The sequence below is a fragment of the Acinonyx jubatus genome, chromosome E2 (genome assembly GCF_027475565.1).
Source record: "Acinonyx jubatus isolate Ajub_Pintada_27869175 chromosome E2, VMU_Ajub_asm_v1.0, whole genome shotgun sequence".
Lineage (NCBI taxonomy): Eukaryota > Metazoa > Chordata > Mammalia > Carnivora > Felidae > Acinonyx > Acinonyx jubatus.
The window spans coordinates 55879968-55904348 of NC_069396.1; the positions used below are offsets into that span (position 1 = coordinate 55879968).

Sequence of the window (24381 nt, forward strand, 5' to 3'; positions counted from 1 at the left end):
ACTGTGTCTGAGGATCTCTAACATGTTTAGCCTCAGTGTATACAGAACATTTCTCACTGGTCACCTACTAACCATTGGCTGTCAGCCTTGCTGTGCTATATAAATACCTACCACCAAACACCATCCCCAGAGACTCTGATTAATTGGTTTGGGGAGGGGTAAAATGCTCCCAGGTCATTCTAAGCCTGGACAGGGTTGAGGGCTCCTGCCTCTGGCCCCTACCTGAGAGAAGCCCTCCCTCTTCTCCTCACACTTTCCACACCTATCACATTCCCCTTCCTCGCACCTCAGACTTTGGAAGAATGCATCAATTGGTAGCCTGCTTTCTTAGAAAACATAAGTTACTAAAGGGGAGGAGTAGGCGTGGTCTGAGGTTTGAGCAGGAACTTCTTTCTGCAGCCATGTCGGGGACATAGTCACTAGTCAACCAGCCTAGGTCTGCTCTTTCAGTCCTTAATCTATTAAGTTTCAATTTTATTTTGCATAGTGTAACAGATGTTTTCTTCATTATTAACTTTTGCTGAAAAAAAAAGTAACAAGTATCTTATAACTAGCCTATGTTCATAGGTCTTAAAATTTTATAATACAACTTGGCACAAATGCCAAATGATATCATTTCAGGGAAATAATTAGGCATTTGTTTGTGTAAGGAATGAACTATTCATGATGTTGTATCTTAAACTTTCCCCTTCTTTGAGGTTCTCTGTTACCCTCACTGTGAATTAGTGATAATTCTAGAAACTAAATGGCATAGGATATTGTCACCATCTTAAAATCTGATATATATTCTTTATTCTTTGGTTAAATCTTATTTTTTTAAGTTTATTCATTTAGTTTTGGAGAGAGAGCATGTGTGTATGTGGGGGTGGAGGCGAGAGAGAGAGACTGGGAGGGAGAGAAGGCCATGCAGTCTCCACGCAGTCAGTGCAGAGCCCGATGTGGGGTTTGAACTCAGGAACAGTGAGATCATGACCTGAGCTGAAATCAGACGCTTAACCAACTGAGATACCCAGTTGCCCTAATATTTATTATTCTTGATTCAGTACTACTTGGAAGTGGAGTTAGGGAACTGAGTATTGAAAAACCTTCCTAAGTGTTCTAAAGAGGCCATCAGGAAACAGCATTGGGAGAATTCGTTTTCTATTAGCTTCTGAAATGTGCTCTCTTCTCTATAGAACACAGTGCTGGATTTGAAATTGTAGGTTCTCCAGCAAGGGTCACGTATCTTTTTTCCTATCTATAGATCTTGCTGTCTCTAGAGTTGATTCGGGAATGATCTTTGGAAAAGGGAAGAGACCTTGTGCAAAAAAGGACAGGAGAGAGTAACCACACGCCCAAATAAGTGGGAATGAATGAAGCAGATGACACAAGTGAGGGTCAAAGGAGAAAACTCAATCTTAAAATGTGGTCTGGGAAGCTCTGCTTGAAGGGAATGATTCTGAAAGCCTAGGTGTATTTTTCTAGTGGTCATGGATGGACATTCCTGTTATTGTCTTCCCATGCTGCTGCATCCCCTGAGGCTTACCTTCTGTGCCAGTGTCTACCATGGCATTCACCAAAGAAATCCAAAAGCATCCCCATGTCCCCTGAGGCTCTATGGGATCTGACTTGATTTTGGGGACATGTGAAAACCTGTACACATTGGGGCCTCCACTGAGATTCTCCCTATGTAATTTACTCCTGTCCCAGTTTTGGGTGCCCTTATCTCCAGGAGACACACACAAAGTGTGGCACAACATCAGGAATGTGAGGCAAACTGACCATCCTCTGAAAACTTACACAGTATGGCCTTCCTCATAGAGCCTTCGACATTGCCTGGCACTCTGTATTCTTAAATGTACTGGGAGCCTCAGCAATTACATTGACCTCATAGTGGAATAATCGGGCCACTAATTTAAGACCTAATTGATGGTGGGCCCCATCAAGAACTAAGTGCCAGAATCTTTGGGGATGGGACCCTAGAGAAGGTAGTGCAAATAACTACACAGGGGTTTGCAATATGATGTCAAAGCTAAGAATGACATTTTGAACATTGCTTGTGAAAATTTCATGTATACACAAATCCCTTGAGGTTCCCATTAAAAACAGATTCTGGGCCCCACACTCAGATATCATGTCTGCCTAGGTCTAGATGAAGATCATTAATTTGTTCTTATAACAAACATTGAGGTTGCTGTCCCCAGACTTCATCTCCAGTTGCCCAAAGCTAGAGAGTGCAGAAGAGCACACCTGAGTCCCATCTATCCAGCCATCCTATCTCAACACAAACCCTGTTGTTCCCAGTGAAGACTACTACTCTCAACAAGATGGCATTGTATGCACATCCCCTGCAAGTTGGGAAAGGAAAAGCTAAGGCAGCGGTGGTTGAGCACAGCTCTTTGGTGTACATGTGTACTCATCCATGAAAGGGATGTTTCTTGAGTATCTTATGTATGCTGCAAGTGTATGAGGATGCACCGTGTTCAAGACGTTGGGCTGGGAAACTTACGTATATTGTGTGAACTAATCTTTGTAAAACCCTGGGGATTGTGTACACTATGTTCATTTTTCTAGGAAGGTTGGATCCAGGGTGAGCCTTCTTGGGAGTAGAGATTGTTTGTATTGTCTTTCAACATCAGTACTCTCGAAGGCCATGTTGGAGGTGGAGGCACAAATATAGAGAGCAGATAGGAGACAGAAAGGGTGGAGTAGAACCTCTGAGGGAAATGTGATGCCTCTGTCATTTGCATTTGCGTATTTGATCTATTTTAATGTGTTGAAAATCAATGGGCATTCCAGGAATGGAAGGTGGGATGCTATGTGTCCTCTTGGAAGCACTGTTGGTACCAGAAAGGTGAAACGGACTCCCCAAATTCTAGGTCCTTTGCTCTCTCCCTTATCTGAGTCTGAGCCTCAGAAAAGTGTGGATATCAATGTGCTATCCAGGAGGTGGAGCTGCTAGGAACTCTGTTCTCTGAGCTGTCCTGAGAAGGGAGGATCAGGGACTGGCACCCGGGCCAGAGAGGTCAATTTTATGGTGGAACAGGTCCTTTTCGAGAGAACCTGAAGGGACAATTGTCTATCAGGCTCCGCAAGCACCATGTAGACAAGGACTATTCCAGATGCAAATCCTGGGACAGCTGAGCTCTTTGCCCAGAATGTTAGCCCCAAGGTATGAAACAGGAATCTGCCCATCACTCATTTAACCCATCCCCCCACCTACCTCCCTTCCAGAAACCCTCACTCTGTTTTATGTGTTAAAGAGTCTCTTGTAGTTTGCCTCCCTTCTGTTTTTATCTCCTTTTACCTTCCCTTCCCCTATTTTGATCTGTTGGGTTTCTCAAATTCCAAATGAGGGAAATCATATGATCTCTCTTACTCTGACTGACTTCTTTCACTTAGCATAATCCTCTCTAGCTCCATCCATATTGTTGCATATAGCAAGATTTCATTCTTTTTATCACTGAGTAGTATTGCAGTGTGTGTGTGTGTGTGTGTGTGTGTGTGTGTGTGTGAGTGTGTGTGTGTGTGTGTATGTGTACCATGGCTTCTTGATTCATCAGTTGATGGACATTTGGGCTTTTTCCATAAGTTGGCTATTGTTAATAGCACTGCTAGAAACATTGGGGTACATGTGCCCCTATGAATCAGTACTCCTGTATCTTTTGGATACATTCCTAGTAGTGCTATTGCTGGGCTGCAGGTAATTCCATTTTTCATTTTTTGAGTAACCTCCACAGTGTTTTCCAGAATGGTTGCACCAATTTGCATTCCCACCAACACTGGAAAAGTGTCCTCCTTTCTCTGTATGCTGTTGTTAATTTTAGCCATTCTGACAGGTGTGAGGTGGCATCTCATTGTGAATTTGATTTGTATTTCCCTGATGATGAGGGATGTTGAGGCTTTTTTCATGTGTCTGTTACCCATCTGGTGTCTTCCTTGGAAAAATGTCTATTCATGTCTTCTGTCCATTTCTTCAGTGGGTAATTTGTTTGGTGTTCAGTTTGGTAAATTCTTCACAGATTTTGGATACTAACCCTTATCCCATATGTCATTTGCAAATATCTTCTTCTATTCCCACGGTTGCCTTTTAGTTTTGTTGATTGTTTCCTTTACTGTGCAGAAGCTTTTTATCTTGATGAGGTCCCAATAAATCATTTTTGTTTTTATTTGTTTTGTTTTTCTCCCTTGCCTCTGGAGAAATCTTCAGTAAGAAGTGGCTGTAGTCTAGGTCAGAGAAGTTGCTGCCTATTTTCTCCTGTAGGATTTTGAGTTTCCTATCTCACATTTAGGTCTTTCTATAGCAGTATACTTCGATCCTTTCCTCTTTCACATATCTAGAACACGAGTTTGATATGTGGTTACCATGAGGCTTATGACCTCATGAACTACTTATGACCCTGTATTTTAAGTTGTTAGTTCTTTAATTCTCCATACTAACACACTTTCAGTCCTCCAGTAATTCTTAAAAAAATGTGAATGTACAATCCCATGCCATTTTAGGGAAGATTTAGCTAGTATTTTATATCTATGAAGATTTCTTCATTTCTACCACATTAATTCATATTCTCTACTTCTCTTTTTTTAATTTTTAAAGGATGTCATGACTTTTATTTTTAATTTTCTTAATGTTTTTATTTATTTTTGAGGGAGAGAAAGAAACACAGTGTGAGTGGGGGAGGAGCAGAGAAAGAGAGGAAGACACAGAAACAGAGCAGGCTCCAGGCTCCAAGCTGTCAGCACACAGCCCAGCGCAGGACTCAAACTCCCTAACCATGAGATCATGACCTGAGTCAAAGTCAGACACTTAACTGACTGAGCCACCTAGGCACCCCAGGAATCCTTAGTTTTTTATTTTTGTTGTTACTGGTTTGTTTTGGTCATCACTTGTATTGCTTACTTCTGTTAATCTGATCTAGTAGACACTCTATTTTTGAATTTTTATACTACCAATGCTTGAATCAATTTGTTTGTTCCACCATTTTTTCTTTTGTTTCAGTGTTTCTTTTTGAGAGAGCAAGAGGTGGAGAGAAAGAGCAGTGGAGGGGCAGAGGGAGAGAGGGAGACAGAGAATCCCAGGAAGGCTCTGTACTGACAGCACAGAGACTAAGTCAGGGCTCGAACTCATGAAGGATGAGATCATAACCTGAGCTGAAATCAACAGTTGGACAGTAAACTGACTGAGCCACCTGGGTGCCCTAACTTTATGTTCTTGACATTAAGCCACAAGGAACTGGGGGGAAAAAGGAATACAGGTGAAACTTAGTAGAGGTAGTAAATTACAAGGAATAATCGGAAATAAATAAAATACAGACCAAATAATAAAATAACATTGAAAATGGTGCTTTGGTTTTTTTTTAAATAAGCATTATAGACGCTGAGTTAACTACATGAATAAAAACAGGAGAGAAGACTCAAAATCCAAATGAGTTGGTTTTTGGAAGAGAAAATGGTTGGAAGAGAAAATGAGAAAACAATACCCCAAGTAGTATATAGTGTGGTAACAGATTATTATGAATAATTATAAGCTAAGAAATCCCATAACGTAGGGAAAAAGGTAATTCCTAAAAATGCATAAGTTACCTAATTGAAATAAGAATCTTGAACCCAAGAAATAGGAAATCTTCTTAGACCACAAGAATGAAACTTGAATTTGGAGCAAAAAACCTCCCACACATGAAAGCCCAAGACCACATGCCTTCATTGGTCAATGCTAAGAAACCTTTTATTTTTTTAATATTTTTTTAACGTTTATTTTTGAGAGAGACAGAGACAGAATGTGAGTGGGTTAGGGGCAGAGAGAGAGGAAGACACAGAATCCAAAGCATGCTCCAGGCTCTGAGCTGTCAGCACCTGAATCTGACGCGGGGCTCAAACTCACATGCTGTGAGATCATGATCTGAGCCGAAGTCGGACACTCAAACAAATGAGCCACCCAGGTGCTCCAATGCTAAGAAACCTTTTTAAAAAATGATAAATGACAGTGTTCATCACAATCTAACAAATGGTGGAATAGAGGGAAAACATTGAAAATCCTTCTATGAGGTCAGCATTACCCTGATAGCAAAGGATGATAAGCCTAATACATGAACAAGATGTCTAGTTTGTCCAATGTAAGTGTGGGTACTCTTTCTTTTGGCCTTCATTTGCATGAAACATGTCTCTCCACCCATTCAGTTTTAGTCTGCTGGTATCTTCAGGTCTAATTTGAGTCTCTTGTAGGCAACATGTAAATGCATCTGGGCTTTTTAATCCATTCAGACAGCCTATGTGTTTTGACGGGAGTGTAGAGCACCTTTTCTTCAAAGTATTATTGATATATAGGCATTTATTGCCATTTTATTACTTGTTTTGTCTATGTTTCTGGAGGTTTTTTATGATCCTCTCAAGTCTTTGTCACTTTTGGTGTGTTCTTCGCATTCAAAGATTCCCTTTGAATGTTTCTCGTGGGGCTGTGTCAGTGGTGAGGAATTCCTTTAGTTTTTGCTTCTCTGGGAACCTCTTTATCTCTCCTGTTCTGAAGAATAGCTTTGCTGGATAGAGTTCTTGGCTGCAGATTTTTTTCATTCAGTACATGGAATATATCATGCCACGCACTTCTTTCTTCCCAAGTTTCTGTTGAGAAATCTCTAGGTTTATGTGTGTTCCTTTGCAAGTGAGGACTGCTTTTCTTTTGCCGCATTTAAGGTTTTTTGTCTTTATCACCGTAGTTTGCAAATTTAATTCAAACATGTCTCATTGTGGGCCTGCTTTTGCTGATTTTGATGCAAATACTATGTGCCTTCTGAATGTGGATGTCTGTTTCCTTCCCCAGAGTAGGAATGTTTTCTATTATTTCTTGAAATAACTTTTCTTTCCCTTTTCCTCCTAGAGTTCCTAAAATTAAAATGTCATTCTTTTTGATGAAGTCAGAGTTCCCTAAGTCTCTTCTCATGTTGGAACGCTTTTCTCTCTTTAGTTCAGGTTCACTAGTTTCTATTATTTTGTCTTGTAGGTCACTAATGCATCACTCTGCTTCCTCCAGACTGCTGTTCATGGCAGGAAGCTGATTTCTAATCTTGTTTATTGCATTTTTCGTCTCTGTTGGGCTGTGTTTTCACTCTTTTACCCCCGCGGAAAGGGTCTCCTTATGTTTCCTATTATTTTCTCAACCCAGTGAGTAGTTCTTATGATTATTGTCTTCCATTCTCTATCTGGCATGTTACTGACAACTGTTTTTGCATAAATCTCTGGCCGAGGCCATATGTTGTTTTTTCGTTATGGAAGCTTTCTTCTATCGTGGCATTTTTTCTAAGTCTCTGCTTTCTTCTGTATGTGCAGAAAGCCAGTTCTGTCTCCTCACTGCAGGCCAGTGCTCTGCAGATGCTCTCCTTGCCTGCTGTAGACAGTGTTTCATGCCTGGACTGAATGTGGTGAGTGTTCACTGGGTGTGCTGAGGTCAGTTTGCAAAATCATACCTCACACCGAATCCACTAGAACTATGGCCCTGCAAGGCTGTCTAGTCCAGAGACATGGTGTGGCCAGGGGCTTGTGCAGGTCTCTGGAGAGGGGCTGACCTTGCTGGGCTTAAGGGAAGCTTTATTAAGAAGGATACTCCCACCACAACATGGGGGTGGTGGTGGGGGAGTGGGGCTCTGTGTAACCAACTTAGACAACCAGGGACCATGCTGAGATGCTTTGCTCAGGGGCCCTGTGTTTATGCTGGGGGTGGGGGGGAGGAAATGGTGCCACCCAACTCCTTTCTTTTCAGACAGGTATGTCTGTGAATGTTGCCTCTGAGGTAAGTCTTCTAGAATAGTGGATAATCTCACCCCAATGTGCCCCCCAGTGATCTTCAGATCTCTGTTTCCAACCTGTCTGCCCCACCCCGCAGTTGTATGCCTGCCTTCTCCCCAGGAACACTGCAATGCTCTCCTGTCTACAGCTGACCTTTAAAACTCTAGGCATTAAGCCATGCTGATTGAAAGAACTCACAAAGTTCAACTCTCTTGTTTTCCAAGCCACTAGCTATGGGGAAACATTCTCCTTGGGCATACCTGTGTGGACCTCTTTCTCTGCCCTTCTCCACAACCACAGCTTGCTGCCTTCTAAGTAATTAACTTTGTATTCTTCCCTACAATGAATATTTTGATGTAATGTCTGAATAGAATGACTGACATAGTGCTTTCTACTCTGAATTCTGTGACAGTTACTGATATATGATGTTAAATGAAATACTTTTCCAGGTATTTATGGCTTTCAAGTTACTTTTATGCATCTCTGGTGTTTGTTAACGTGTACTTTTAATACAAAGGCCTTTTCTCATTCAATATGTTTGCACGGTTTAAATCTAGTGTGCATGCTGGGATATTAAGGATCGAGTTCCAGTGAAAGGCACTGAAATTTTCTCTACATGTTTTGGTTTCTATCCTCTAAGAAAGCTATGATGTTGAGCGAGTTACAAATTCCAGTTACAGGCTGGACACATTCATGACCTTTATAATGTTGCTCCTCAGTGTAAACTATCTGATGCTGAGTAAGGGTTCAGCAGTCCTAGAAATTGTACCACACCTTGACATTTTTAAGTTTTTTCTCCAGTATGGATTCTGTGTTGTAGAGTGAATCTTGACCTTTGATTAACAGGATCACCAAATTCTTTATATTTGCAAAATCCTCTCTCACTATACATTCTATGATCAGTAGTCGGGGTTTAGCACTGCTTACAGTCCTTGCCACACTCTTTTGTATTCAATTGTTATTCTCCAGTATAAATTCTCCAGTGTGAAGTAAGGGGTGAGCACTGCACAAAGATTTTCTCACATTCCTTAAATTTGTAAGGTTTGTTCAAGTATGAATTCTGTGGTCAATGCGGTAAATGTCAAACAGTGATCAAACACTTTAGAAATTGCATTGGTAAGCTTTTTGTCAAGGACTAATTCTGTGATGTTGAATAAGGTGTGAAGGGTAGTTAAAGACCTGGCCACATTCTTTACATTTGTAAGATGTCTCTCCAGTGTGAATTGTCTGATGTTCAGGAAGGGTCTGAGTTCTGGTTCAAGGCCTGACCGCATTCTTTACATTGGTAAGTGTTGTCTCCAGTATGAGTTCTGTGATGTGAAATAACGTTTGAGTGGTGGGTAAAGGCCTTGTCAAATTCTTTTTTTTTTTTTTTTTTTTTTTTTTAATTTACCTCCAAATTAGTTAGCATAGAGTGCAACAATAATTTCAGGAGTAGATTTCTTAGTGCCCCTTACCCATTTAGTCCATTGCCCCTCCCACGACCCCTCTAGTAACCCTCAGTTTGTTCTCCATATTTATGAGTCTCTTCTGTTTTGTCCCCCTCCTTGTTTTTATAGTATTTTTGTTTCCGTTCCCTTATGTTCATCTGTTTTGTCTCTTAAAGTCCTCATATGAGTGAAGTCATATGATATTTGTCTTTCTCTCTCACCAATTTCACTTAGCATAATACCCTCCAGTTCCATCCATGTAGTTGCAAATGGTATGATTTCATTCTTTTTGATTGCCAAGTAATACTCCATCGTATATATTTGCCACATCTTCTTTATCCATTCATCTGTCAATGGACATTTGGGCTCTTTCCATACTTGGGCTATTGTTGATAGTGCTGCCATAAACATGGGGGTACATATGTCCTTTAGAAACAGCACAACAGTATCCTGTGGATAAGTGCCTAGTAGTGCAATTGCTGGGTCGTAGGGTAGTTCTATTTTTAGTTTTTTGAGAAAACTCCATACTGTTTTCTTTTTTTTTTCTTTTTTTATTAAAAAAATTTTTTTTTATTAACGTTTATTTATTTTTGAGACAGAGAGGGACAGAGCATGAACGGGGGAGGGTCAGAGAGAGAGGGAGACACAGAATCCGAAACAGGCTTCAGGCTCTGAGCTGTCAGCATGGAGCCCGATGCGAGGATCAAACTCACAGACTATGAGATCATGACCTGAGCCGAAGTTGGAGGCTTAACTGACTGAGCCACCGAGGCGCCCCATCCATACTGTTTTCCAGAGTGGCTGCACCAGCTTGCATTCCCAGCCACATTTTTTACATTGGTAAAGATTCTCTCCAGTATGAATTCAGTGGTGATGAAAAAGAGTTGACTGATGGATAAAGAGACATATGTGGGGGTGATAAAATGCCCCCCTTCAGTAGGGAATTGTTTACTTCCTTTTTTTTTTATTTCTATTTTTTTTATTTTTTATTTATTTATTTTTTATTATTATTTACAAAAAAATTTTAACGTTTACTTATTTTTGAGACAGAGAGATACAGAGCATGAACGGGGGAGAGGCAGAGAGAGAGAGGGAGACACAGAATCAGAAGCAGGCTCCAGGCTCTGAGCCATCAGCCCAGAGCCTGACGTGGGGCTCGAACCCATGGACCGCGAGATCGTGACCTGAGCTGAAGTCGGACGCTTAACCCGACTGAGCCACCTAGTCGCCCCTCCTTTTTTTTTTTTTTAACGTTTTTATTTTTGAGAGAGAGAGCACAAGCAAGGGAGGTCACAGAGACAGGGTGACACAGAATCTGAAGCAGGCTCCAGGCTTTGAGCTACCAGCACAGAGTCCCCAATGTGGGTTTTTTAACCAACACAGTGTGAGATCATGACCTGAGCCCAAATCAGATGCTTAAGTGACTGAACTGCCCAGGCACCCCGGAAATTTGTATTTTCAAAAGTAATTGCCACACGACTTTGCAAAGTAAAGGTACTTTTTACATTCCTCTCAGTTTCTAATTCCTTAACATTTTTTGGATATTTGGTGTTATCTTTTTTTATTTTAGTCATTCCAGAAAATATTGAGTGGCTTCTCATTGTAAAATATGAAATGGTGTTTCTACAGTTATCCTGGTGACTCAAAATGAAACTACTTAAATGTGTAAAGTTGAACAAAAGTCAAAATGGATGCATTCAAACATCAGTTGGCTTGATATTGAACCTTTTTCCTCTCTTCTGCAAAATTTCCCTCCTCCTTCTTAGCCTTTTTTCAGGAAGCCAGCACCACCTTGAAAACATGATGAACAAGACCAGCAGTGATGTGGGGAACAAAGGCAAAAGAAAAATTAAATTTTCCTACTAGTTCCAGCCCATTGACAAGTCCATGAAACAGGCAGAAGGACCTTCCTCTGGGAGCTCAGCCGCCTAGATGATGACTCTTTGGTAAGAAGAATGGGCCACCTTAGGTTAACAGTATCCCAATCTCAAGGATCCTGTAAGTCTACATTAACATACAAAAATTCCTTTGGAAACTTCCTTTCTCTACCCCCCAAGATATATTTTGGCGACTGCCAAAACATCTGGCCCATGGATATACATTTGAAGGGTCTCATGACTGAGTTTTTTCTAAAAAGTAATGAATGACCTTCTCCTAGGAGTAGCTAGCCCCCTTAAGTTCCTGGAAACCTTGCTTCCAAAAATTCCTTAGAGACCTATGATGGGAGAAACAAAGGCAGATGGAAATGGTAGATAACATTAAACCTCCTTATAACTGGCAGCTCATTAGCAAGTAGTTGAGGCAGGCAGAGTCTACCATTTCTCCAGGAACTCCCTACTGTCTTCATGCTTTGCTAGAAGGAAAAACCATTTTAGTTTACAATAGCTAGGCGTCTAGTATCCTATGAATCTTTAGCATAGGACAATCCATTTGGGAACTTGCCCTTGACTTTACTTCCCTCAACTCCTAAGCATATAATCTGTCTCTCCTCAGGATCTGGGGAAACCCTTCTGCCCAGGGGTCCTGTCCTAGGGCTTTAATAAAATTACCCTTTTGCACCAAAGATTTCTCAGGAATTCTGTCTTGGCCTTTGGCTCTGGACCCCCACCTCCACTCCAAAACCCCATCAACTTACACTATCCTCAACTTGAAGTCCTATAATGAGTCATCTGTCACAACCGCAGTGCAGCTCTTTCTGCCCAAAGGACCTGTCCCCATGTTTTAATAAAACCATCTTTTGGCACTGAAGTTGTGTCAAGAATTCTTTTTTGGCCATTGGCTCTGAAGGCCAAAGCTTCAAACTACTTCAGTAGCACAAACACAATTCCTCTTGAAACCAGCTAGACCCTGTATTTCCCTACATAACCCCCCAGCCCTTCCTTCTGGGTGGCTTGCAGTCCTGAAGGCCCTAATGTGCTCCAGTCTCCTTTGTTTGACAAAGCAAGAAAGCTGTTGTTCCTCTTTACTCCCCACTGTTTTTCTAATTATGTTTTGGCTGTGAAGCACAGAGGTCAGTTTCCACAACAGAATGTGTAGGAGAGGAAAACTTTTTTCTTGCTCCCTTCTCTATTCTTTGGCTGGTCTAGTAATTAAACTGACTTAAGACAGATTCACAAGACAAAAAAATTATTTCTTAATTATGGGAACCTTAAAGATAGGAGTCTCAAAGATGATTGATGCTTATAACATGGGGACACTGAAGAAGGCAGTAGGAATTTAGAATTTCAGAGCAGGAGAAATATATTCAATACAGAAGAAAGCAAAGATCAACTGATTGTCACATACTGGTTTGCCACACCAGGCACCAACGTCTTATGATATAAACAGTTAATCTCTGGAATTAGCTCTCTTTCCGGTACAGTTGTCCCTCCTAATTTATTCTTGGTAACCATATCAGCCTCACAAAAGAAGGAACTGCTGGAGCACCTGGGTGGCTTCATAGGTTAAGCATCAGACTCTTGATTTTGGCTCAAGTCATGATCTCCTGGTTGTCTGTGAGTATGAGCCCCACATCATGCTCTGTGCAGGTAGTCTGGAGCCTGTTTGAGATTCTTTCTCTCTGCTTTTCTCTCTGCCTCTCCCTGATTGAGCAGTCTCTGCCTCTCTCAAAATAAATACATGAATTTAAAACAGAAAAGGAAGTCCTTCATTTGCAGCAACAATAAACTTAGAGGGCCTTTTGTTTTTGTTTGTTTGTTTGTTTGTTTTTTATGTTACATTGAAGCCGTAATGCAGCCCCTCTAGCCAAGTAAGCAGTCTTTATGGTTTTTTTGTTTGTTTGTTTGTTTTTAAATTTAATACTGTTTTCATCTTGAGAGAGAAAGAGATTGCAAGTTGGGGAGGGATAGAGGGAGAGAGACAGAATCCTGAGCAGGCTGTTTTCTGCCAGCATAGTGTCCAAGGTGGGGCTCAAGGTCCGGGAACTGTGAGATCATGACCTAAACCAAAACCATGAATCAGATGTATAACGGACTGAGCCACCCAGGTGCCCCAGGGATCATTAAGTTTTAGCATGCACCTGTGGCCTGCGTAATTGATTAACCAAATCTTTCTTTGTAGATGTGTATATCATGCATTGTTTCTTAGACTTTGGTCCCAAACCCTCTTGCCCAGCCTCCCCCTGTGGCACCAATACACAACATTCCAGCACCCAGTAATGTTTGTAGCTGCCTGAATTGGGTCTACACACAGTCAAGAGGTGTTACACATTACTGTCCTTCCCTTTTACTGCTTAACTGCCCTAAAGTGCCTTTAAAAAATTTTTGATCAGGCAGAAACCTTGAAGTTGGATTTTGGACAAGAGTCTGCTTGCTTCCCAAGTGGCCAGCTTCCTAAAAAGATCTCCTATTCCTTTTCAATGAAGCTCCTGTTGAGTATTGGCTTTTCAAGTGACTGGCTACCAAATGGGTGGTTAGGTCACAAAATTGTTGTGGAATCATTGGTCAGGAAAGAATTCTTGAGAAGTTTTATGGTGCAACTTAGTTCACTCTAGCACAGGGACAGGATCTGAGGGCAGAAAGAACTGCACTTTGGCTGTATGAAGATGATGGTTATATACTTAGTGCTCAAGGGGGTGGGTCATGCAGGGAGTATTAGATCATAAATGTTGTTTTCAAATTTCCACTCCTGAAACTACTATTACAAGATTTCTCTGGTGCTTATCATTCAGTCCAATATTGATAATCAATCAGGTATAGATGCAGTCATGAGACACTTTAAGAATACAGCACCCAGGGGCAACTGGATGCCTCAGTCAGTTAAGCATACAACTTTGGATCAGGTCATCATGTTGCATTTCCTGAGTTTGAGCCTTGCTTTGGCCTCTGTGCTGACACCTCAGACCCTAGAGCCTGCTTTGTATTCTCTGTCTCCCTCTCTGTCTACCCCATCCCACTCATGCTCTCTCTCTCTCAAATTAAAAACAAAAAACATTAAAAGAATTTCTTAATCCTCAGGCTCCTGGGTAGCTCAGTCGGTTAAGCTTAAGACTTTGGCCCAGGGCATGATCTCATGGCCCAATGGTTTGAGCCCTGCTTAATGTTCTGTGCTGACAGCTCACGGCTTGGAGCTGGCTTTGAATTCTGTGTCTCCCTCTGTCTCTATCCCTCCCCCACTTGTGCATGTGCTCTCTCTCTGTCTCTCTCTCAAAAATAAATAATAATCATTAAAAGATTTTTTTTTTTTTTAATGTCACATGGCAGACTCTATGTTGAAGGTGAAGAAGCCTCTTGGACAATGTTACAGGCAGGATCAGCAAGATGTGTGCTGCAATTCCACAAAGCACAAGTATCCCAGGTACATAACCCCACCATAGGTTGGGTCCACTATAGATGGATGGGTGACTCCAGGGATTCTGATTCTAGCTGACAGGTACCTCCTTCCTGCCACTTAGCCCATGATTAGGGTAGTCACGTGCTCTGGGCTCTGTACCTGTTAGAAATTAGTGGAGTCACAATTCAGTAGTCAGAAACAGCAAGTACAACTGCTTCAAACAGTCCACCCAATATTTAGCCAGAAAGCCCATGGTTTTCACAACCGTTGCTCTTCTGGAACTGATGCTGTCTGGGATCTGAGAATCATTCTCAATACGATGAGAATTATATTAATCATGTTGATTAAGCACTGTATCACGGCTTCTCCTACATATCAGTGCTCACTAGTTCTGTGTGCCTCCCCCTTCAATACTCCCTGCTTGGTAGGTGACTTTGTAGATAGTCTTTGGACACAAGTCTACCTTATTCCTATAATGCCAGCCTCCTGAACAAAGCAAATTTTCCTTTCCAACGGTAAAAATTGGTAATAGGATACCTCACTAAAATGGAGTCAGGGGATATGGCAGGAGATCTTTCTGCATACCACTGGTAGTCATCTGCAGACCCAATAGCAAGGGTTGGACTTGATCTTGCTCATGGATCCTACTTCTCTATTCCAACTGAAGGAACAGATGCCTTCCTGATGTTTAAAAAATACTTTGCTTCTGGGACACCTGCATGGTTCAGTCCGTTGAGTGTCTGACTTATGCTCAGGTCATGATCTCGTGATTTGTCAGTTCAAGCCACCTGTCAGTCTCTGCCCTGACACTGTGGAGCCTGCTTGGGATTCTCTTTCTCCCTTGCTCTCTGTCCCTCCCCTACAGGTGGCTGGTGTCTGTCTGTCTCTCTTTCTCAAAATAAATAATTTAAAATATATATATTTAAAAAAATACTTTCCTTCTGCCTGATGTTTGTTCATAAATGAACTGACTTAGCTAGAAGTAATTTAGATCTTCTGTGGCCATGACTGGTTTCTTTGATCTTTCCCAAGTTATTGTTGTCAAAGATGACTTGCACGACGACCAAGGTACAAAGTTGACAAAACTGAATGGGATTCCTATCTTAATTGATGTTTTCCGGCTTCAAGCACTATGAGAAATGGAACATTGCCTCCTTCCTACATACAGTTTTCAAACAAAAAAGATAAGCAAACTATAATGACCAAAAAGAGCTTCTGTGACCTGTTCTTCCCCTTCCCCATCTACTTTGTCAACAGACACTCCAAAGCCACCTTGTGCTCAGGCCCCACCTCCAGTGCCATCTTGCTCTGTTCTCTCCTAACCTCCACTTTTTTTTTCTTTTCCTCCACTTTCATTCTACCTTTTGCTGCACCTTCCTGTTCCCTTAAGTTCCGTTTGCTTTCTTCTCTCCTGAACCTATTAAAACCTGCTCCTTTAAAGGTAAGTCCTTTGAGGAATTAGGTGGACCCATAGTTTCTTTTTTTATTATTTAATGTTAAAAAAATTTTTTTCTGGGTTTATTGTGGAGTTTATTATTTTTTTTCTTACAGAAAAAATTTAATTTACATTTTTAATTTACATCCAAGTTCACCTATACTGCAATAATGACATCAGGAGTAGATTCCTTAATGCCTCTTACCCATTTATCCCATCTAACCATACAAAACCCCTCCAGTAACCCTCTGTTTGTTCTCCATATTTATGAGTCTCTTCTGTTTTGTCCCCCTCCCTGTTTTTATATTATTTTTGCATCCTTTCCCTTATGTTCATCTGTTTTGTATATTAAATTCCTCATATGAGTGAATTCATATGGTACTTGTCTTTCTGTGACTGGCTCATCTCACTTAGCATAATACCCTCTAGTTCCATCCACATAGTTGCAAATGGCAAGATTTAATTCTTTTGATTGCCAACTAATATTCAATTGTATAGATATGCCACATCTTCTTTATCCATTCATCCATCGATGGACATTTGGGCTCTTTCCATACTTTGGCTATTGTTGATAGTGCTGCTATAAACATTGAGGCCCATGTGTCCCTTCGAAACAGCATACCTCAAAACAGCATACCTTGGCTAAATACCTACTAGTGCAATTGCTGGGTGGTAGGGTAATTCTATTTTTAATCTTTTGAGGAACCTCCATACTGTTTTCCAGAGTGGCTACACCAGCTTCCATTCCTACCAACAGTGCAAAAGAGATCCTTTTTCTTGGTATCCTTGCCAATCTCTTATGTACTGAGTTGTTAATGTTAGCCATTCTGACAGGTGTAAGGTGGTATGTTATTGTGGCTTTGATTTGTATTTCCCTGATGATGAGTGATGTTGAGCATTTTTTCATGTGTCGGTTGGCCATCTGGATGTCTTCTTTGGAGAAGTGTCTATTTATGTCTTTTGCCCCTTTCTATACTGGGTTATATGTTTTTTGGGTGTTGAGTTTGATAAGTTCTTTATAGATGTTAGATATTAACCCTTTATCTGATATGTCATTTGCAAATATCTTCTCCAAGTCCATTGGTTGCCTTTTAGCTTTGTTCATTGTTTCCTTCACTGTGCAGAAGCTTTTTATTTTGATGAGGTCCCGGGGCTCCTGGGTGGCTCAGTTGGTTAAGCGTCCGACTTCAGCTCAGGTCACGATCTCACCATCCGTGAATTCGAGCCCCGCGTTGGGCTCTGTGCTGATGGCTCAGAGCCTGGAGCCTGCTTCCAATTCTGCGTCTCCCTCTGTCTCTCTGCCCCTCTCCCGTTCATGCTTTGTCTCTCTTTGTCTCAAAAATAAATAAACGTTAAAAAAATAAAAAAAAAAAAGTATTTTGATGAGGTCCCAATAGTTCATTTTTGCTTTTGTTTCCCTTGCCTCCAGAAACGTGTTGAATAAGAAGTTGCAGCCAAGGTCAAAGGGGTTTTTGCCTGCTTTCTCCTCAAGGATGTTGATGGCTTCCCATGTTACATTTAGGTCTTTCATCCATTTTGAGTTTGTGTGTGTGGTGTAAAAAGTGATCCAGGTTCATTTTTCTGCATGTCACTGTCGGGTTCCCCCAGCACCATTTGCTGAAGAGACTGTCTTTATTCCATTAGATATTCTATACTGGTTTGTCAAAGATTAGTTGGTAATACGTTTGTGGGTCCTTTTCTGGGTTCTCAGTATTGGCTACTTCTTAGATTTTAATTTCCACTCCTTGTTATTGTATCAATAATAGTTGGAAGTGGAGGTTTTTTTTCTTCTTTCTTTTTAGTGGATGCTTTTTAAATAAATATCGATGATTTATTCAGGATTGTGTTGGTTAACATTTCTTTTATTCTTGTTAGACAATTCTGTAACCATTCTTCATTTTGATCGATTCCACAACATTAATTAATTTTGTTTTTGTTTTTTATCTACGTTTTCTGTTTGTGAATAACAATTTTAAACTCAGTACATTTTACAACAGTTTAAGGTTTTTTTTTTTTAATTTTTTTTTTTAACGTTTATTTATTTTTGAGCCAGAGAGAGACACAGCATGAACGGGGGAGGGGCAGAGAGAGAGGGAGACACAGAATCGGAAGAAGGCTCCAGGCTCTGAGCCATCAGCCCAGAGCCCGACACGGGGCTCGAACTCGTGGACCGCGAGATCGTGACCTGAGCTGAAGTCGGACGCTCAACCGACTGAGCCACCCAGGCGCCCCACAACAGTTTAAGGTTTAATTCAAATAGGAATCAGCCATATGTCAATTGCCAATAAATTACTTGTATATTTGTCTATATTAATATTACCCATACAATTTTTGCTTATGATTTACCTTGTTTCTTTTCTTGGTTAGTGATCAGTGGTTGTTTTATCCTGTTTTGGTGAATGGTTATAGTAGAATTAAGGTCATAATCTATTTCTGTATGGAAGTATATTCCCATTATATGAGAAATGCTGTCTTAAATAGAAGGTAATATTTTAAAACTCATAACTGTGTATCAACTTTAAGTTTTATATTGTACTCTTAATTGTGGTTGAAACATATGCTATAAAATTTACCATTCTGACTATTTTAAACTGTAGCGTTAAGTATACTTATGTTGCTGCAAAACCAATCTCTGGAATTTTCTTATCTTGCAAAACTGCAACTCAGTGCCTCTTAAACAACCACTTCCACGTTTGTATCTATTCTCAGCCCCAACTACATTTTCTGTCTCCCTCCTTGTCTCTTTTTTCCTTCCTTTATTCATAAGGTTCACTACATTGCATTAGTCGGGTAAGTGAAATCAGTGTATCTGTCTCTGTGACTCCTTGATTTCACTGAGCATAATGTCATCCCATTTTAGCCACGTTGTATAATGTGATGAGATAGGTTCTTTCAAAGCTGAATATTCTTCCATTGTGTGTATATGGTGGTTTTTCTTTACCCATTCATGCACCTGTGAACATTCCTATTGCTTTCCTTATTATTGGGTTTTCTGAATAATGCTGCTAGCAATCTACTTGTGCACATGTCTTTGCAGAACCTACTTTGAATTCTTCTGGTTACATATCCACAAGTGGGATGCTGGATTTTATGATAATATTATTTAAATTTTCTTGACAAACCTTCATCTTGTTTTCCAGTGTAGTTACACCATTTGTGTTTACTCTAGCAGTGTATAAGTGTTCCAGTCTGTCCACATCCTTTGCAACATATGTTTGTTTAATAGTCCAAAGTAAACTGGTGGAATGTGATAACTCACTATGGTCAGATTTATATTTTCCTAAGGAATAATGGTTTTGAGCATCTTTCATATGGTTGGCCACTTGTATATCTTCACTGGATGATGCTCATTCTATCCTTTCTCCAAATTTAAATCGTGTTATTTGCTTTCTGGTTGTTGATGCACGAGTTCTTTCTCTATTGTGGATATTACTTCCTTCTGCTCTAAGTGCTCTGCAAAAAATTTCCTTTCATTTCACAGGTGGTCTATTCATTCCTCTGTTTCCTTAGAATTACTTTGTCTGAATTCTGTATGTTTGAGTATATTGTGTGTCATTTCACTTGGCTCAAGAAATTTCCTGGTTGTTTTGTTCAATATCTGACTTTTCAAGAGCATATTGTTAAGCTTCCAAATGTTTGTGGAATTTACAATTCTCCATCTGCTCTTAAAACTTAGTTTCATTCCATGGTGGACAAGAAACATACTTGTATGATGTCAATCTTCCCAAATGTCTTAAGACTTGGTTTGTAGACTAGCACAGTATCTATACAGGATGATGATCAGTGTGTAATTGACAAGACTGTGTATTCTGCTCTTCCTTGGTGGAACTGTCCCTTGATGTTTATTATGTGTAATTGGTATGTAACGTTGCTTAAGTGCACTTCTTACTGGAGTGCAATTCGGTCTTTCTATCCAGTTAAACTGGAGTGTTGACCTCTGCTACTCTTATGATGCTGTTTACTTCTTGCTTCAATTCTGTCATGTGTGCTTCACATGTATGGGATCCTTGACGCTAGGTGCACACATAAATATAATTGTTATAGTGCCCTGGTAATTTCATGACTTTATATAATGTCCTTTTTCTATGGTTGACACTTTTTGACACTTAATGTGTATTTGTTTGATAACAGTATGTCCACGTATGCCTTCTTTTGGCTCCCATTTGCATGGAATGTCTGTTGACACACTTTTACTTGCATCCTATGTGTGTTCTTAAGTCTACTGTGAGTCTCTTATATACAGGAGACTGTAGGATTTTGTTGTTAACTCACTGAACCAGTCTATGCTTTTTGATTGGAGGTCTTGAGTCTCTTTGCAATCAATGTATTACTGAAAGGGAACCACTACTGCTACCAATGTTTTATAGTTTTCTGTATTTGTTGTGGCTATTTTATGCCACTTCCTCGCTGTTCCTGTGTCCCATTATGTTTTTGTGGTGTTTGTAATGACATGCTTTGATACCATTCTCATATCCTTTCTATGTCTTCTAGAGGCATTTTCTTTGTGGTTACCATGGGAATGACTGAAAACTTCTCACACATGCCATGTCCACCACTGCACCCCCTTTGTCTTACCGATATCCCAAATTCTGTCTTTTATTTTGCATACACTATGATATGGATTCGTGATTTTTATAGTTTTAAATTTTTTAATACTCTGTCACAGAAATAAAAGTGACTTGTGGTACCTTATTACAAACGATGGATTTCTCTCTTTGTTTAAGTATTTCCATCAAGCAGAGAGTTTTATATGTTCCTTTTGGGTCAGTTACTTCTACACTCTTTGTACTTTAACCAGAATTTCCCTGTAATTTTTCCTGTAGACTTTCCTGGTAAACTTGTAAGGGTTTGTCTTCATTTCTGGGAAATGAAAGGGAATGTGTTCATTTCTCCATTTTTGAAGGACGGTGTTACCAGTTACAATATTGTTGGTTGATATTTTTTGGTATTTTAGTACTTGAGTGTATCATCCTATGCCTACTTCCTATAGGATGTGTTGAGAAACCACTACTAACTTACAGTGGATCTGCTGCACAAGATGAGTTGTTTTTCTCCTAGTGTTCCAAAGTTTTGTGTTCACCTGTGATTTATGATAGGTTAATTACAGTGTGTCACTGTGTTTATGTCTCGGCACTTATCCTGTGTAATAATTCACTGAGCTTCTTGCATGTTTGTTTCTTTCCACCAATGTGGGAATTATGAGCCATTAGTTTTTCATGTAAGCTTTCTGTCCCCTTTCACTCTCCTCTCATATGGGGTGCCCTTAATGTGTATGTTGGTTCACTTCTTGGTGTCCCCTAAGTCCCTTGGACTCTGTCCTATTCCAGTGTTAATTTGTTCCCTCAGTGGGTAATTGAAAACAAGGGGCCTTTAAGTTGTCCGATTCCTTTTTCTGCGTGATCAAGTCTTTTCTTAACCCATTACTACTTTTTTTCTTCTTTAAAAAATTAAATATATATATGTACGTAATCTCTACACCCAACATGGGGCTCAAACCAAGAACCCTGAGATGAAGAGTTGCATGCTCTACCAACCATGCCAGCCAAGCACTGCCACCCCTTCTACCGGTTTTCAAAATACATTTACTGGACTGTTTAACTCCTAAATTTTGTTGCAATTTTTTGATGCTTGCTGTCAGTTTGAATTTTTATTTTGGCCATACATAGTTTTCCTGATATCATTTAGTTCCCCATGTGTTCTCTCTTCTTCCTCCATGAGCCTGGTTATGATGATTCATATATGTGATTTTATATATGTGATTTCCCACAGTGTGTATTTTGCTGTGTGGGGCTCATTTAACTTAAAATGTCCTCTAGGATTATTCTGTTGCTGCAAAGAGAAAGACTTACCTCTTTCTGAGGCTTTTAGACAAACCACAAATTAGATGAGGGACCTCTACCTGGAAAAGAGCTAATACCAGATGGGAACTTTTTATAAAGCATTACCTGCCTGGCATGGCAAACATTGGTTTGCCAAACATTTACTGTTTCCTTTTTCCTGTGAATGCACTTCCCCCTTTTTGAAATTCTAAATCCTACCCATTCTCCTTAAGACCCAATGGAATGTAAGCATCACCTGCCTGACCTTGATCATCATATCATTGATGTTCCTCTAATTAAATAGTTTTCTCTTGTGGAACTGTCTCGTGTCAGTTTAATTATTGGAACCCCCAAAGAATTGAGAAAAGATGAAGAAAAATGTTTTCCTCTCCTACACATTCATTCTCTTGTTGAAAACTGACGTGTGTACTTCAGAGCCAAAATACACTGTGAAGACAGAGTTTGGGATAAAGAGGAACAATAGCTTTCTTGCTCTGACAGGTGAAGGAGGCTGTAGCAGGTTAGGGTCTTGAGAACTACAAGCCCACCCAGAGGAAGGGGCTGGGGGGTTGTAGGGAAATAAAGGATTCATCCGGGTTCAACAGTTACTGTGTTTGCCCTGCCATCCTTGTTCATGTTTTCAGTGTGGTCCTTGGTGTCTCATTAAAAAAAAAAAAAAAAAAAGGGTAAGAGGGGCGCCTGGGTGGCTCAGTCTTTTGGGCATCCCACTTTGGCTCAGGTCACGATCTCACAACTTGTGAGTTCAAGCCCCACTTTGGGCTCTCTGCTGTGAGTGTGGAGCCTGTGTCAGATCCTCAGTCTCCCTCTACTCTTCCCCCACTCCTGTGCCTCTCTGTCTGTGTCTCTCTCTCTGTCTCTCCGTCCCTCCCTCTCCCTCCCTCTCTCTCTCTCTCAAAAATTAGAAAAAAAATTACGGCTGAGAAGAGATGAGTGGAGGTTTACCCAAGGGAAGAAAAAGGTTACTTGGTTAAAAATCAAGCCTCCCTGATGGTTTAATGCCGCCAGTTTTATTTTTGTTCAACTTTATACTTTTAAGCGATTTCTGTTTCAGCCACCAGGGAAATAGTTTTAAGACCACTTGATATTTACTGTGAGAAACCACTCAATATTTTCTAGAATAGCTTAAAAAGAAAATAGTGTAACACCAAATGTCAATAAAAATAATGAACAATTCGAATTATCGCATGTGGCCAATGGGAGTTTGAAAAGTATGTCCTATTTGGATACTTATTTGGGGGTTGATGTGGCAAACAAAGGCTGAAGGAAATGGCAGATAAAATTAAATTTCCTTATAACCTGCAGCCCATTGACAACTACTTGAGGCAAGCAGAATAAAAGTTTCGCCAGGAATTCCTTACTGTCTTAATGCTAATGCTTTGCTAGAGGGAAAACAACTTTAGCTTGACAATAGCTAGGTCTCCATATCCTGTGAGTTTTCTTTCGCATATGGAAATCTCTTTGGAAACTTCACCTTGACTTTGCCTCCCCTGATTCCCAAGTATATACTCAGGGTCTCTTCAGGGTCCCGGGACAGGTCTTCTTAACCTTGGGTCCTGTCCCCATATTAAACAAATCCTCTGGGTGCACCAAAGATGTCTTCAAGAATTCTTTCTTGGCCATCAGCTCTGGACCACCCCCCTATCACCCCAAACTTCCTCATTCACATATATCAGGGAAAGCTCCATTTGTAAAGGTGTCTCCTTCTGTGAAGCAGAAAGAAAGAGAATGTGTAAATTTACAGAAACTGATCAGTGGAGAAGGCATGGATTGAAATCTGGACACTAACCATACATATTATTACTGTGTTTTGCTTGCTCACTTCCCAAATGCTTCCCAATAGGATCCTGTGTGGAGTTTGCATTAATAATCATTGCTGCTACCCTCCCCCTCAGATTCCCTCAACTGGTGTGGGTGGAAACAACAGTGTTGTTTTAGTGAAGTGTTCCAGGGGATTCTGTTAGGGGATTTTTTACATCAATACCCAGGATTCAGGGACTTGTTTTCTCAGCGATTCAAAGAATAAAGAGGTGGACACAAAATGAGCAACAGGCAAAAGTTTATTAGACTACAAGAGAAGAAGACTGGTAGGAAAGCTCTGTTTACAGAGGGGGGGGGGGGATTTGGAATGTGAATACCAGTGACAATAAGCAAAGGCCTTTGTGGTATAAGGTTCTAGTCTCTCCCCCCTTCCCTTCCCCCTTGTTCCTTCTCAAGTCCTACACTTACTGGATTAACAACTCCAGGTGCTAGGCTGTCCCTTCCTGATTGGCTCATTTCCGTTGCAGGAGGGGTGGTCTATGGCCATATTGCTCCTTGTGGGTTTTAAGTTGTATCATCTACTACTAGTTTTTAGTTAGGTCTTTAGTCAAATTCCTGAGGGGGAGTAGGTGGTGTCTGTCACATTCTTAAGAGGAACTTTACAGCTGAGGGGGTTTGCTGTAGTCAGACATTCCCAGCATTGTTCCAAAATGTGTTTTCCCCACCCAGGGGCCTCAGGTCCTAATGGTTCCCTTTCTCCCTACTGAATCCTATCTTTTCCTATCAAAATGTGAAGAGAAGCCAGAGTTAAGCAGAAAGGCTTCCTATTAATTTATCAGAGTTGAGTGCAGGCTTTGGCTCAAGGGTCTCCTGTACAGGAGGTGGGGAGGGT

At 40.6% G+C, this 24381-nt stretch overlaps 1 protein-coding gene and 1 pseudogene across 2 annotated transcripts in view; both read left to right on the forward strand.

The window, feature by feature from the left end:
- Positions 1–24381, forward strand: part of LOC113593346 (KRAB domain-containing protein 5-like) — a 90799-nt pseudogene that overhangs the window by 22069 nt on the left and 44349 nt on the right.
- LOC113593331 (zinc finger protein 420-like) overlaps positions 10529–24381 on the forward strand; it is a 44080-nt gene continuing 30227 nt past the window's right edge. For both annotated transcript variants that reach the window (XM_027037276.2, XM_027037277.2), the window contains exon 1: positions 10529–11131. The gene's annotated coding sequence lies outside the window, so the exon portion shown is untranslated. The remainder of the gene's footprint in view (positions 11132–24381) is intronic.